This window comes from Lagopus leucura, unplaced genomic scaffold (assembly GCF_019238085.1).
Source record: "Lagopus leucura isolate 7727_CA_CO unplaced genomic scaffold, USGS_WTPT01 Super-Scaffold_100027, whole genome shotgun sequence".
Taxonomy (NCBI): Eukaryota; Metazoa; Chordata; class Aves; order Galliformes; family Phasianidae; genus Lagopus; species Lagopus leucura.
This window is the reverse complement of record NW_024962278.1, coordinates 3289330-3303933: the sequence shown is the minus strand read 5'-3', so window position 1 is coordinate 3303933 and position 14604 is coordinate 3289330. Positions and strand designations below refer to the sequence as shown.

General features: G+C 35.7%; 1 protein-coding gene across 1 annotated transcript in view; it reads left to right on the top strand.

Annotated features, from left to right (window-relative positions):
• Window positions 1-14604, top strand: part of TENM2 (teneurin transmembrane protein 2) — a 614809-nt gene that overhangs the window by 125865 nt on the left and 474340 nt on the right. The gene's annotated exons all lie outside the window — the stretch shown is intronic.

The following is a 14604-nucleotide window of genomic DNA, read 5'->3' as shown; positions in this document are numbered from 1 at the left end:
TAATTCTTCACTTATTTCATATAATGCTGCTGTGCTAGAACACGGTTTTATGGATAAGAAATTTAATTTTGACACCTTTTATGTATAAGGAATATAGTTCTCAAGAGATGAAATCAAAGGAAAAAGGAGCTCTACTTGTTTAAATTACTATTCAGAATGTTCTCATAGCTAGTTTTGAAAAATGCCTGAAGTGAGTTGCACACAGTGAAGAAATGTTTGGATTTTAATTACACAGTACTGCCACCTAGCATCGACTCACAGATTCGTATGTTTGTAGATTTCCAAGCATATCAGTTAAGTTGACTTACCTTTATTTTTCTGTTGAACCTTGCTATGATCTCCAAGAATATAAATGTCTTTTTGGGGGGTGGGGTGATATTTTGTATGTGGTAAACATCAAATATAAAAACAAAAAGCCTTGTAATGCAGGTAAGTGGAAGCAGAAGTAGTAAATGCTTTTTGTTGTTGTTGTTAAACAGATGGAGCAATTTTATAACAAAGATGAATGGTTTAAGTTTGTCTTGGAGATGCCATGTTAATAAATAATATTATTTTAGCAGCTCTCCAGATAAAATTTTGCACTGTTAATTAGAGATATCCTTTCAACATGAGGCAGAAAACATAGTTTGTAGTGCACATACCCCATTTTTATGTGTTCCTACAAAGGAAAATGTCTGTGGGATTGTGATAACCTGGGTCGCAGTAATCAAGATATGACTGAATCCGTGTATGGCTGTAACTAAACAGTTTGTATCTGGAAATTAATGAGAAGAGCTGAGATACTTTGTGCTGGCATACAAGGAAGTTCCAGCTCAGTCATATATCTTCACTGCAGTGCAGTTTGAGGTCTTCCACTGTGTTAATCACCATCGTAAGACGGTGTTCACATGTCAGTCAAATGAGAGAGCTCCTTTGCCTTAATAATCTTCCAGACCTTTGTTTTATTTTATTTTACTTCCTAAATTAAAACAAACAAAAAGAAACGAAGAAAATCACCCGCAAAACATTACCCTTAGATTGATGCAATATGTAGTGATAGAATATGATACCAAATGGTAATCAATAGACACACCAGAGTAGCTTACAGTAGAACCTTGTAGAGTTTTTAAAATTAATTCTTTTTAAAATTATTGACTTGTTGTGACTTACTGGCATTGCAACTGTAACAGTTTTTCATCCTAATTAGGAGGTTAGGTTCCACTGTTCAAACCGCAGATAATAGTGTAATGATTGTCAACTTGAAACATAAAAATCGATGGGGGATACTTTTAAATTCCTACTGTCACAAATTATAAAAAATTATGGTTTTAAAAACACTACAAAATACTGTTTCCTTCTTTATAACATATTCAGGCACAGCTACTCAAGAGAATGTCTGCTAACATGCAGCAAATATCAAATTGTGCTCAGATAGTTAGGGCCATGTCTTATTCTAGGTTATCATTTGCAAGTATTTTAGAAGAGATACAGAGCAGTCTTATTTTTTAGATACTAAAAATCAAGTATTGTGTTACAAATGATGTACCAACATTTTATTGAGCCTTTTTCCTGGTTGATTTGTGTGTGTGTGATAAAGAAGTGTTAAGATAGTGACCACACACCAGTACGTTGCCTTCAGTGGTAACATCATGTGAATTACGGAATTGTAGGTCATTCTGTACATATGTCATCTTCCCTTTTACCTTTTCACACTGCTTTGACAAGGGGCAAAAATGAGGGGGGAAAAGTTATTTATCCCCAAGTCTGTGCTTCAGTTAGGGATTACTTAGAGTGAGCTTGCTTTAATGTTTGATATGTGCAGACCTTTCCATCTCAGTCAGGTGTGTAAATCTAGAAGAATCCTCTGGCATAATTGCCTTTAAAGGTCTATGGGAGGCTTTAAAATTTTCCGTAGAGTCTGAGTATAATCTGAAGAGAGCATCTGCTGTCAGTTTGAATTAAAAATCCATCAAATAATGACTTGAAGGATTTTTATTAGAACTACTCCAAATATTTGCTTCAGGAAATACATTGAATGGAGAAGTAAGCAGTGTACATGCTGTTTAGTCTGTTGGAAATTACTGTATAGTGTCCCATTTCATATACTGTCTACAGAATTTCCCTGCTTGTTTTCTTTTGTTGTATAATGGAAAAAAGTGTGCTTCATGTTTGTGTATCTTTGTGCATAATCTGTAAGGGGTTGTGAAGAGCTAAAGCTTTGACTTCTGAGGTCTACTTGAGTGAAAGCTTGCAGGTAAGTGTTCACTGAGTTGCCTCTGTGTTGGTCATTATGTCCTTGGAGGTGCCCTGAGCTACTAATTGCAAGGTTTGTAATGAGGCACTGCAAATATACACTGTGTCCAAGCATAATTCTGAAGGGCAAAAGGAATTCCCTCATCAGCAATTCATAGAATTGCTGACAAGTCTTCATAATGATCTTTTAAAAGAATTGCACAATTCAGAGAGAAAAAACAGATGACAGTATGGTTGATAAGCGTCTGTATTCACTGGTCTCTGTGCTGACACTGTGGCTGCAGAAAAAGTGAGGTAGGTTCCGAAAGAAACTGAAGAGTACCTTCAGCCATGTTCAGGGTTACAAAACAAATGATCTGGTTGAGTTAGCTCACATCAGTTGAGTGGATCCTGAGCTAAAGACTCTGAATTTGGCCACGTCAGGTCTACATCCTCCCTTCTGCCTTTTCCCTGGATTTCTCCCTTTGCCGGAGCTGCAGAGAGGATGCTGGGCGGTCAGGAGCACCTCCATGCTGTGTGGGCAGGCAGGATGTGTGGGGCAGCCTGCAGGTGAGCAGGGAGTGAGAATTGGCCGGCTGGGAGGAGCCTGCTGACACAGAGCTGTGCTGCTGGGCAGTGAGCTTCTAAGTGGTGCATTTAAATGTTAGCACAAACACGGTCTGGATGTAATCATGATGTTTAATGGTATGTAGCTTTGTATTTTTTCTGGAAAAAGAGCTTCCCTAATGACAGTACTGATCTTGCTTGGGGTAAGAATCTGGAAGAGTGCTCAGCTGATGTAAATCAACATAGCTCCATTAACTCACTGGAGGTGGGGTAATTTATAGGAGCTGTAGACCTGATAATCGTCATTACTTTCATGTGAAGGAGATAAAACTTGCTCTGTAGATCAATGCAGTAGATTATGACCTTATTTGAAAAGTGTTTATTAACACTGATCTGTTAAACTGAAATCCTTTCATTAGACCACATGGTATGCGTTCTAAGACAAAATTTAAAGCACTTGAAAAGGTAACAATAATTCTGGCCTTCTCATTAGCATTATTTATAGCTTAAAGCAATTAACCATGCCCATGGATTTGTAAGCTTTTGAAAGTGTGGTTTTGTCCATACCTGCATCCAAATCTGCACACTGCTTGCTTTAGCTCACGTGTTAGTAATTCCTTGAATTGCTTGGATAACGAAATGGAATGTGCTGGGAGAAAGCCTATTAGCTTTAATGCCACATTCCAAAATGTAGGTCTTATTAATTTTTTTCTAATACAAGACAAGGAGAATTGAGGCTCCAATCATTGAAGTATGTTAACTAGCACAGATTGGTTTTCTCTACTGATACAGTGTCAAATTCAATCCTCAATGTGAAAACAAAGCAGAGCATAATTGTATTTTATTGTTTTGTTTTGTTTTTTTTTTTGAATAAGGAAAAAATATTTTCCTTTGGAGACTCCAGAGGAAGAATTAAACATTAGCTCTGTCAAATGCTGAATTATAAGTGAATTCAGTTTAGAGCATGTGAATATACAGTCTTTGAAATTTGCCTGAGAAGTCTCATTAGGAAAGTAAGGCCTTTCAAAAGAACTCCTCTTCAAGAACAGTAAACCACCTGAATGCTTTTATTTATTTATTTATTTATTTATTTAAGTGTCTGCAAATGTTTTGGAAGCGTTCTTGTGATGACTAAAACCCTTTCTGGGTACCTTTCAGTGAGTGGCTTCCATATTCAGTGCACCTGAATGCTACAAGATTTGTACTGAGATTAGTTAACTATATGTATGATAGTTTGATTAGTTAACTGTATATATGAGTTTAATTTTAATGCTTTTATTAATTTAAGGGAGATTACATTCAGTTGTGCGTGAAAACTTTTTTCTGTTTAGGGCCAAAGTGTAATTGAGACTATATAGGAAAAAAATAAATAAAATAAAGAACCCAACCCTTTCCAAGGGGTGAGTATTTATTCTTCAATTTTCAGGGTATGCTCAGCACACTAAAAAAAAAAGTTTTTTTTTCCTAAATATAACTTGCTGGATATGGAGTTTGATCTCTTAATGCACTTTGAATCCACGGCAACAGTTACATTACTATTGAGTGGTACTCCATGTGCTGGGATTATGTGTTAGTTATTTTTCTTTGATCAACCCATTTCTCTGAGTGACATTTACTAATAACGATTGCTTCAAACAGTTGCGTAGAAGTAGACATAATAAAAATTCATCAATTTCAAGTGATTTTGAAAATGCACATGAGACATAGCTGAATTTTGGAGCTCAGCTGTTGCTGGATTCATCTATGAAGAGAACTGCAGATTGCTTTGAATGCGACTTCACCTTGAGTCTTTGAATCCAAGAGAAGTGAAGGAGTAGAATTTCAAGTAATAAAGATGAGCTTGTGGTACAGTCAAAATTAAGAAGCTTGTAGAAGCTAAGCAATGAAAATAGGTCAAAATCAGCTGGAATCCAAGAAATGTTAATGAATTTCTAGTTATAAACGTGGATAAGAATGTAATTTTATTGTCAGAATGCTATTATGACTGCCCCATACTCTGTTTTTGATTGGTTGACTAATTTGCTTTTTAAAATTATAGAACAGCTTGGGTTTGATAGAACCTTTAAAAATGGTATCATCACAACTTCCCCTACTGTCAGCTGGGATCGTTTGCTTCTCTAAAAAGTGTGTGTGTGTGTGTGTGTATTTGTCCATTATATCTGGCTCTGGAACTTTCATTGTGGCTTGTTTTGCTTTTTGTTGTACACTGATCTAGATGAAAAATTCTCTGCTGCCTTGTATATGTCTCTATTACTTTTATTCAATTGTTGTACAGGGCTCTAATATGAATCAAGGTTGTTTGGTTAAGCTGTACAGTTTTAACACAGCATTTGTTGTCTAATATATGTGAGTTTTATTAGAAGTTGTGGGTGACTTCTGTGGTTTTGACATCTTACTTTTTGCATAGTGAGGTGGTTCTGGGAATGGTAAGGAGACATGCTGTTGTCCTTAGGATAAATTGTGTTACTTAGCAAAATGAGGATTGTCGTGGCTCTACATAGATGAGTAGATTTATCATTAAACTTAGCTTATTTGTGGAGTTTTGGGGATGCGTGGATGAGTCATGTATGTATGAAGAAATAACTCTTATATTTACATATATTTATATTTACATATAAAGAAATAACTCTTAAGAGCGTTTTTATTCTTAATTTTAAAAATCTAATTAACTGATGTGTCACAATTTCTTGTTGAATTAAAATGTTAAAATCTTAACGTTTGAAGCACAGATGTGTCGATCTGCCTACTGATGCACTTGTACTGAATCAGAACTAATATTAGTGCTGTCTAAATGGAGTCATGGAACTATGGACCAATTTGTATTTCATTCTTATCACTCAGAACTCGATTTCTAAATGGGACATTTCCTAATTCTGAAGTCTTGATTATTGGAAAGTAGTCTAGTAGTCTCTTGAAAGTCTTTGATACTGAATATAAAAGCATTCCAGATGGCTAAATAACTGATGGAAAGGCAGCTGCCAAAGTTTTTCACCTCTGTAAAACAGAGGGGAAAGGTTGCTTTTTTAGGCCTGGATTTCTGAGAACTAGTATTAGTTCTGAACTAAACTGATCCAATTGGAAAACAGAGGATTCCGTGTCAAGGTGTTCTGCAAATTTACATATTTCTTTAAAAGTTTATGTAGGAAAGGAGGTAACTAATTTTGTCGATGTTTCCGAAGTTATTGAGACAAGTAGAGGAAGTTTATTACAGTTTCTCAGTTTTTATTTATTTATGTATAATTACAAATGATTGAACACATTGGTTTTGTTTTTCTTGCTTGCATTCTAGGTGTTTCTATAAACTCTCATCCCTTGGAAGTTGACTGTTTTAGGGAGCAACTTTTTCTAGCATGAAAGAAAAGTGTCTGTATATTTATTTACTCTTGATCCCCAATGCAATACTTAGGGATATTCTCTTCCATGTTGCCTGTTATTTTGTGTTACTAGAAAGGCAACTGGAGTTGTCCAAAGTTGGTCAGTAACTTCTGTTTTAGTTGAGATCTTTACAGCAGTTTTATTAGAGGTGTCACTTTCCAGTGCTTTCTGCTATGCCATTTACTAATCGCTCCAGTATGCACCTCCTGATTCTCTTCTGTTGTTTGGGTGTGTTTGTAAACATCTGTACAATTCTGTGGTACCTGGAGTTCTGGTGTCACTCCTTACCTAGCCAAAGCACACGTGAAGTTCGTGTGGGTGGTAGCTGAAGTCTCAACCACCGTTCATGTAGAATTTGTTTTTGAAGAGTTACATATACACATCTACAGAAAAGGCATAAGAAAAACTTATTCTTTTTTATTATTATTATTTTTATTTTTTATTTTAATAATTGATACGATTTCATGCAAGTTTGAAGTTACTGAAAGACTTCGAATGACTGGGAAGATCGGTAATAGCACACAAATCATTTCACCTGTAGGTCACTGTCTGGCTCAATATTGACCTAAATTTTACAATCTGATGGCTCTTAATGTATATGAGAATCTTTGTCAGAGATTTCTCCAATTCTGTTTCCTAGTAAATTAGGTTAAAAATGTTGATAGTTTATTGATTTCAGTTCAGGATAATAAAGCATTTAGAGTGTTTGTTTCCAGTTTCCTTCCTGCACTGAGAGGAACAGAGATAAGAGACTGCTTTTTCCCCTGCCTTTAAGGCAGAACAGCCTACTGAAGCTAATAGAGGCTTTAAATAGCAGGGTTGTTCTGTACTTTGCTCTTCTCCTTGCCTCAGTAAACCTTGTATGTTTAAAAAAAAAAAAAAAAAAATGGGATTGCATTGCCTTTCTTTTTGAAGAAGAGTAATGCTTTAAAACATAGAAACATTGTTAAAATAGCTTGTGAAGGATGTAGCAGAATGATTTGCCAGGAGGATTGTTTCGTGTGTGACTATCATGAAGCCAGGAGTGTGTATCTGGGTGTTTGTGTTTCATAAATGTACAGACAGCTTGAAATTCTGGACCCATCTGCTAGATGGCAGTTTATCTGAGGCATAATTTAATAAAGGTGAGTTACTGTGGAGATGGTGAACTAGGATACTTCATTGATGGGGCACATCAGAAGAACTCCTAATGCCAGTCCATGAAATGTGTCTAATTGCTCCTTCTTTATGAGTTCTGCTTATAGAAGTTGTCCCTAATCATTCATAGGTGGTCTGGAGCTCTCTAAATAGCCTGTAGGAAAGTGAAGATGTTGGTGTAATTTGAGCGTTTAGTTTGTTTGCTTTTTTACACTGAATCAGTCCCAACTTTCTGGTGCGGTTACCATAGGTGATGTTACCATGAGGGCTCTCTGCAGTGGTCAGGTCCTGTTTTGTTGGCTTTTCTCAAGGATAAGAACTGAGGTGTGTCAAACCTGGAAAACAAACGATAGAAAATGTGAACCAGCCTGCTCAGAGGAAGTCTTCCTGTGAGAACAGCTGAAAACAAGTGGAAACCATGGAGGGGGAAAAACAGTATGTCTGGATGGGTTTACGTGACATGGGAATGTGGCTGTGAGTGGTAGAGAAGTGGACTTCTGTGTGAGATGTAAGTTGATTTTCAGGCTTTGTTTTCTTTAGATTTATAGTAGGATCATTATAGCATTATGTGCAGTTATTTTCTTTTGATTTTTACTTTCAAATTTTTTAATGAACCATTTCCAAGTCAACACTGCGGAAGAACGTTTGGGAAATTAAGAGCCTGCAGTCGTTTCTTTAGACTTGTGGTAGAGCTTGTGATTGTTGCCTCTATGAAATTGTGCTTTGAGTCCCTCTGCATTTTCATTACAGCTGTTTCAGGGGTTTTCTATTCCTTCACACAGTCTGTATTGTGAAATAGAATAGGCAACAAAGGCTATACTGCTTGATTTTTATTTATTTTTTTACTGTTTTCTTTTGCTATGGCGATGAGCAAGCAAATATTACGTTGCACTTTGGGGCGGAACACCTTTCAAACCTCAGTTCTGCCCTGCCAAGCAATTGCTCTATGGACGTTGGGAATTTCACTTCTGAGGTTTTGCATTGCATTGTACTCGCTTTGATTGCTGTGACAGTAAATAATTTTTTACAAATTATTTTGATTTAAAAAAAAAAAAATGATGCAAGATGAGGTATATTTGTCTTCTGAGAAACTTATGTTGCCTTCTTCTGACTTCACTGTGTGAAGCTTCATTGCTGCCTGAGGTTTAGAATTTAAAATGTTTCTGCAAATGTTTTGTAGAAGCTGATGTGATCTAATGTCACCTGTGTCATATGCCTTAAAATGACATTCCATTGAGCTTCATTCATTTCTTTTTTTTTTTTCCTGTTTAGCTGTTTTTAACTAACTCAAACCTTTAAGACAAAAGATCCCTGTAAGACATTTTGTCGTTTCTGATAAAAATCTGTGTTTAAGGAGGGAAGGAACTTCCAAGTAACTGTGTTAATACTTAACACACACAAAGGACTATTTTGCTTAATGATACGAGGCATTTTTAAGGATAATGTTTACTTTATTATCCTAATTTTACACAGCCTTATACGTGATCTCTAATAAAACCTTACTTAAACATAATTATCCTAGGTTGACGCTGCTAACAGAGTGAAAGTATATTACAGCATCTTGTTAATAAGCACATGAGAATTATTAGTATTAGATTGAAGTAGAAGGGGTTTCATCAATGCTTTAAAGAAAGAAGGGATGTTATTCTTAAATGGAGTGAGGGTGAATAATATAAATAATCAGCTGGTGTTCTCAACTGAAATGATCGGTGATGTACCTAAACTCGTATCTGTTTGCACTATTACTACATTTGATGACTCCTGAGAATAGCATTGTACAAGTCTGAAAATTGCTGATGAATCTCTTCAGCAGCAGCATCTTTTTATAGTAGCATCTTCTGTTGAGATGTGCACAGGAGCCCTGTGTAATCTCAGGTTGACGAGAAGTTCCTGCTCAGCAGTATAGTCTTCTATTAGAAAGAAACAAGAAGTGAAAGAAACGTGACTAAGAGTCAGGGTGAATGTATGGATCAGGTGTAGAGTTATGGAGTATTTGAATGTAAGTGGTTAAGAGAGGATGGTCTTAAAATTCTTGGCACTGGACTTGCTTGAGCAGAGAAGAGTGCAAGTCCTTGGTCAGTTATGCTTCTCTATCAATGTAGCACATCGGTATGTTTAAAATCAAAACCTTGGAGTTTAATATAGAAGCCCAGTGCCCTCAAGTTCTCAAATAGCTTGTGGATTAGCCTGAGTGTAAAGGAAAATGGTTGTGGAAATGAACAGCATTCAAATCCTGAAACGTCAGAGCTAAATACAGCTAATGAGAAAATGGAAAGAAAAAGGCCAAAAAGAGGATGAGACACAGGAAAATGTCAGTAAATATTAAGTGAATAAATGATTAAGCGCTGGTGAAAGCCGAAGAGAGAGGTAATGGCTGGAGGAGCACAACTTGTGTAAACCAGCTTGATGTCTTAGCTCTATTGCTAGTAAGGTTAATAATCCCATTAAGTTAATTAAAGGCAGCATTCAACCCTAGGATTAGAAAGAAAAAAGACCACCAATGGGCAATTAAATGAAGGAAGTTGTCATTCATTGCATGGGCATTTACATTTATCTCACTTCTATAAATGTTGATCTGTCTGATCAAAGACTTAATCAAAAATTATTTAGACAATTATTTCCTGACTCAAAAGTATTCTCTAGTGATAGGAAACTGTTATACAGAATCGTTAAAGCATGCTTAACTGCATTGTGTTAATTATGCAGTGATAAATTATTCTACCTTTCTTCATTAGCAACATTTTATCAGTAGATAATAGTATTGTTTGTTCTTTCTAGGCAGTAGAAGAGTAATAATGTTGTTTAGGCAATTACTTTAAGAAGACTTGGTCTTTTGAAGTGGCCAGTTCATGTTAGATCTTTAAATCCATTTTAGAACTTTGTTCACCTATGCTAATCTTAAATAATTATACTAATTGATAACTTATTGGATTGGGGCTGTCGTGGATTGATTCTTTTTGTTTTATCTGCATACACCCATGACAGCGTGTAGAAAACTAACCATACTATAAGCAGAAAACAAAAGACTGGAAGTTAGGGTTCCTGGTGTGCAGCCGTCTCATTTCATGGCCTCAGATGTGATGCTTACCTTAATGCTGAACCTGTAGGATAAGGGTAGTACAGATTCAGCTCTCCTGGTTGTTCTGAAGGCTAATTAATGTTTGAAAGTTTTGTTTTGTTTTTATGGAGTGGGAATACATAATTATTGGTGGAGATCCCTATTCTTGTATTTGGGCAGTGTTTGCAGTAGAAGAACGGTTGTTGTTGTTTTGAATATTGCTGAAACTACCTGAGAGGAGAATGAGACGATTTCACGCATCCAAGGAATTCCAGAACAGCCACAGAATTTCCTCCTGTCACATCCGTTTCTTTAATTCTGCATCACATTCTTTTTCTACTGTTCTGGCCTGTTTATCTTGGAAGAAAAGTATCACTGGTATTACTGCTGATGTTCTGGATGAGTTTAAAAGTGTTTCTATTTAAAAACAAACGAACGTGTTTTAAACCTTTTGTTTTTTGTAATTGTCCTGTTTTCATTGCTTATGAAACCTGTTTTTACAAATCTTTGAGCCAGTGCAACACAATCTGCTTCTGAGGGCAGGCTGGGAATCAATGTGGGAGCTGCTGGACTTTCGATGACCAGCTACAAATGTGTAGGATGCAAGTAATATTTTGTTAAATCTTCCAAAAATAAAAAAAAAGTTTGAGGTTATAAATTCTATAGACATCTTATAGTGAGCCAATAGAAGTACTAATTTAATTTTGTGTAATGGATTATTGAAAACCATTGTTTTCATTCCTCTTCTGGATTCTGTCCACTGTGCCTGTGAACCTTGCCATCTCTTATGTTCTCAGAAAGCCTAACACAACCCACTATCCACCTTTACTGCCCAAAATTCTGTGGAAAATGAAGTGTAAATCCATAGCAGTTAGCGCACAGTGTGAAGCTGAGGCTGATAGAAAGCTCAGTCTTGTCACTTCTGGGCTTTCCATTGCTCATTGATGGCACATTATTTTCTTAATGGGATGTTATCTTCATAATAAATTTACACAGTTCTGAGATTTTTAAGGAGCTCCAGTACTGAGTTCTTGGATGATAACGGGCATAAAAATATGTATGCCTTGGCAGACATAAGAAAACATGCAGTATGTAATTGTTGCACTGTTTGATTTTGTTGTTGTGATTTTGGCTGCCTTTATCTGAAAACTTCCTATAGCTTTTATTTATGAAAAATCAAAACAAAAAAACTGACTTGTGGGGATTTTTCTTCCCCGCAATAAAGAACAACATAGAATGCCTATGAGCACTGCATGTCTTCTGTAAGGTAAACTAAAAATCAGTCATCCAAACAGTTGTAAAATAGCTATTTCAAATGTTGTACTAAACACATTTAATTGCTGACATGATGCTTAAAAGATTGGCTACACTAAAAGGAAAATTCAGCATCTGAAAAAATAAAATGTGATGTGAGAAATCAGAAGGGAGATGTCAACAGAAAATAAGATTACATTATTGTACGAAATACTGTCCAAATACACTTTGACTTTCTGGACCAAAACTGGCCCAATTGTCATCAATGCTGTGTTATGCAACAAAGTATTCTTGTTATAGTGATATTTTATTTAAAATTGCATGTTACTTATTCCTTTTAAAAAGGTGATCTAGAAGTGAGTGACGTCCTTTTCAGTAATATTAAACAAGTGGAAAATACAGTAGTTTAGTAACCCTTTCATTAATTTAATAAGAACCTGTGCTATTCCGAAGCTGAATGATCAAACTTCCTCATTTCAAAAACAGTTTGTGCATAGAATAGTGAGCAACGTTTCAATCTCTAAATCACAAGCTTATTGCCAATTGTTGATGCTGAAAAGTACAGGCTTTTAAGACCTGTTCTGTGAGTTGTTTTTTAATGAACAGATAGGTACATGGTGTACTGTATATATATACTGTTTTTTAATACTTTCTAATATCGTATGTGCTATTGTGATGTTTTGCTCTAGTTTTAGTGGGTTATTTAGGGGCACAAAGTAAATGTGAGGTGCTTTGTTTTCTCTTGAACTTTCAAGTGATTATTGCATTTTGCATTCTGCCTATTGTGAGTGACAGTTCTAATGGCCACGTATAATGTAATAGTACAAGGGATCATTAGAAAATTCATGAAACAAGCTTGTAAATAACTTCAGGTTAAGGATCAACTTCAGGTATAAAGAGAGGTTTGTCATAGGTTTCAGTAAGCTGTTAAAATTTGGGTCGTCCCTCTGTACCTCCTGCTGATTTTGTTTTGCTAACACAAAAGTGGTTACAATTATTAAAAAAAAATAAAATAAAAAACCTGGAATTTTTTTCTTTCACTTCTCAGCTTCTCCTTTTTTTCTTTTCTCTTTTTTTTTTTTCTTCCCATTTCTTTTTCTTTTTTTTTTTTCTTATCCTGCAGCAGTGTGTTTTGATGTTCTTGGACTACCCTTGAGTTACGTTTTTGCTACCACTTGTGCGGTAATGTCAGGTAAACAGTTACTGCACGTGAATAGAGGAAATCTTAGCTGGACTAATAACAAGTCCAAGGGTTATTAGGTACGTATACCTAGCTGTACGTCCAATATCTGTAGGTACATGAGCAGCCAGTACAACATGTTCAATTCATTGCTTTATATTTACTAGCCATGGGAGATCTGGATCAGCTGATACACTACACACCTGAAATGGTACTCAGGGCCAGGTTTGTTGGAGCCTTGGGCATCCTGATCCAGTGATTGGCAACCCTGGACATGGCAGGACTGTGGAACTAGATGATCTTTAAGGCTCCCTCCAATTCAAGCCATTCTTTGAAAATTGATCAGCTGTTTTACTATGCATACATAGCATGTTTCAAACAATATAGGAAAAAAAAATAGGTGAGAAAGTAGTTGGAGTCAGTTGTTATTAGTTACTCTGCTGTAGCATAAGTAGGTTAAAAACAACAACAACAACAACAGCACTGTTTAGGTCAGTAACTCTATTAGGGAATACACTTGAGACAGACAGGCCAGAGAGTTTCTAGCATTTGTAACTCAAATTTCTCAGTTTTCATAGCTTAACCAAAACTGCACCATTTTACCTTTCTGGGAATACATAAGTTGTTTCTATCTAACAGAAAAAGCTACTTAGCATTAAAATGAAACAAAATGTCTCCAATATAACATAAGTGTAAGAAACACATGAACAAAAATTTCTAGGACTGTTACAACTTAATTTCTTCACATTTTGAGCCACTTGTGATGATTTCTGAACTTCAGGGGCTATTTGTTGATGATGATATGGAGCTGTATTTTTCCTGTCTGTTTTATTCAGAGAAATCCCTTATGAAGAAATGATGAATCTGTAAAAAAATTTAGTTGCGTTCAGAGAGATGTATTTAGTCTCAGATGTTTAGGTTTTGTCCTTAGGCAGTAGGAAAACCAAGAAAAAAGAAAAGAGTGCCATAATAAATATAAACACATAACTGAGTAACTAAAAAATAACCTAACTAAAAAAAAAAAAAGTTCAAATCATCTGCAGTATTTTAAGCATCTCGTAAAAAATTAGTGAAGTTCAAGAAATTTTTAATAGTGTATTATTAAAATCAAAAGTGTTTTCCTTAGGAAAGGTCAGAGGAAAGCTATTGAGACATCTGTCCCATTTTTATATTTATTTTCTTGTTTTAAGCACTTGGACTTCTTGTAGTAACCACAGTGCAGAAGTTGCATGTTTTGTCCTGCATGAAGATGGCCAAAGAGTGCTTCACAACCTTAACAACAATAGCAATATCTTATTTCTTGTTATTTTTCTACTTCTAGGGTGTTTGTTGAAAACTTGGAGAAAATTCACTGAGGAAACAATTTCAGTTAATTTTGTCTACTTGAGAAGGTGTTTTAATAAGCTAATATCATGGAAATCCTTAGTGTCATGGTCCTAGTAAATCATTTTAACTATGGTAGTGACTAGATAAATGCTCTTTCATAAACAATATAAGTCAGATCAGGCAGTTTAAAGTTTAGCAATCATAAAATGGTGTTTGGTGTTTTTTTTTTTTTTTGAACTGATAATTACAGTTCTTCCCATACAAAGACGTTTGCAAAGCACAGAACAGTAGTGTGAAGTCAGCCAGAAAGCACTTGACAGTTTTTGCTTGCTTGTATGCTGTAGTCATCTGTCCCTGTGTTTTATAACTGCAACGTAACTGAATTTCATGAGCGAGCTTTGAACTGGAATTGGAGAGCCAAGCATTGTTAGTCTGAACAATCGTGTGTCTCCTCAGACTTCAAGCCAGGGTTTGAGCCACTGTGTAACCAAGGGTA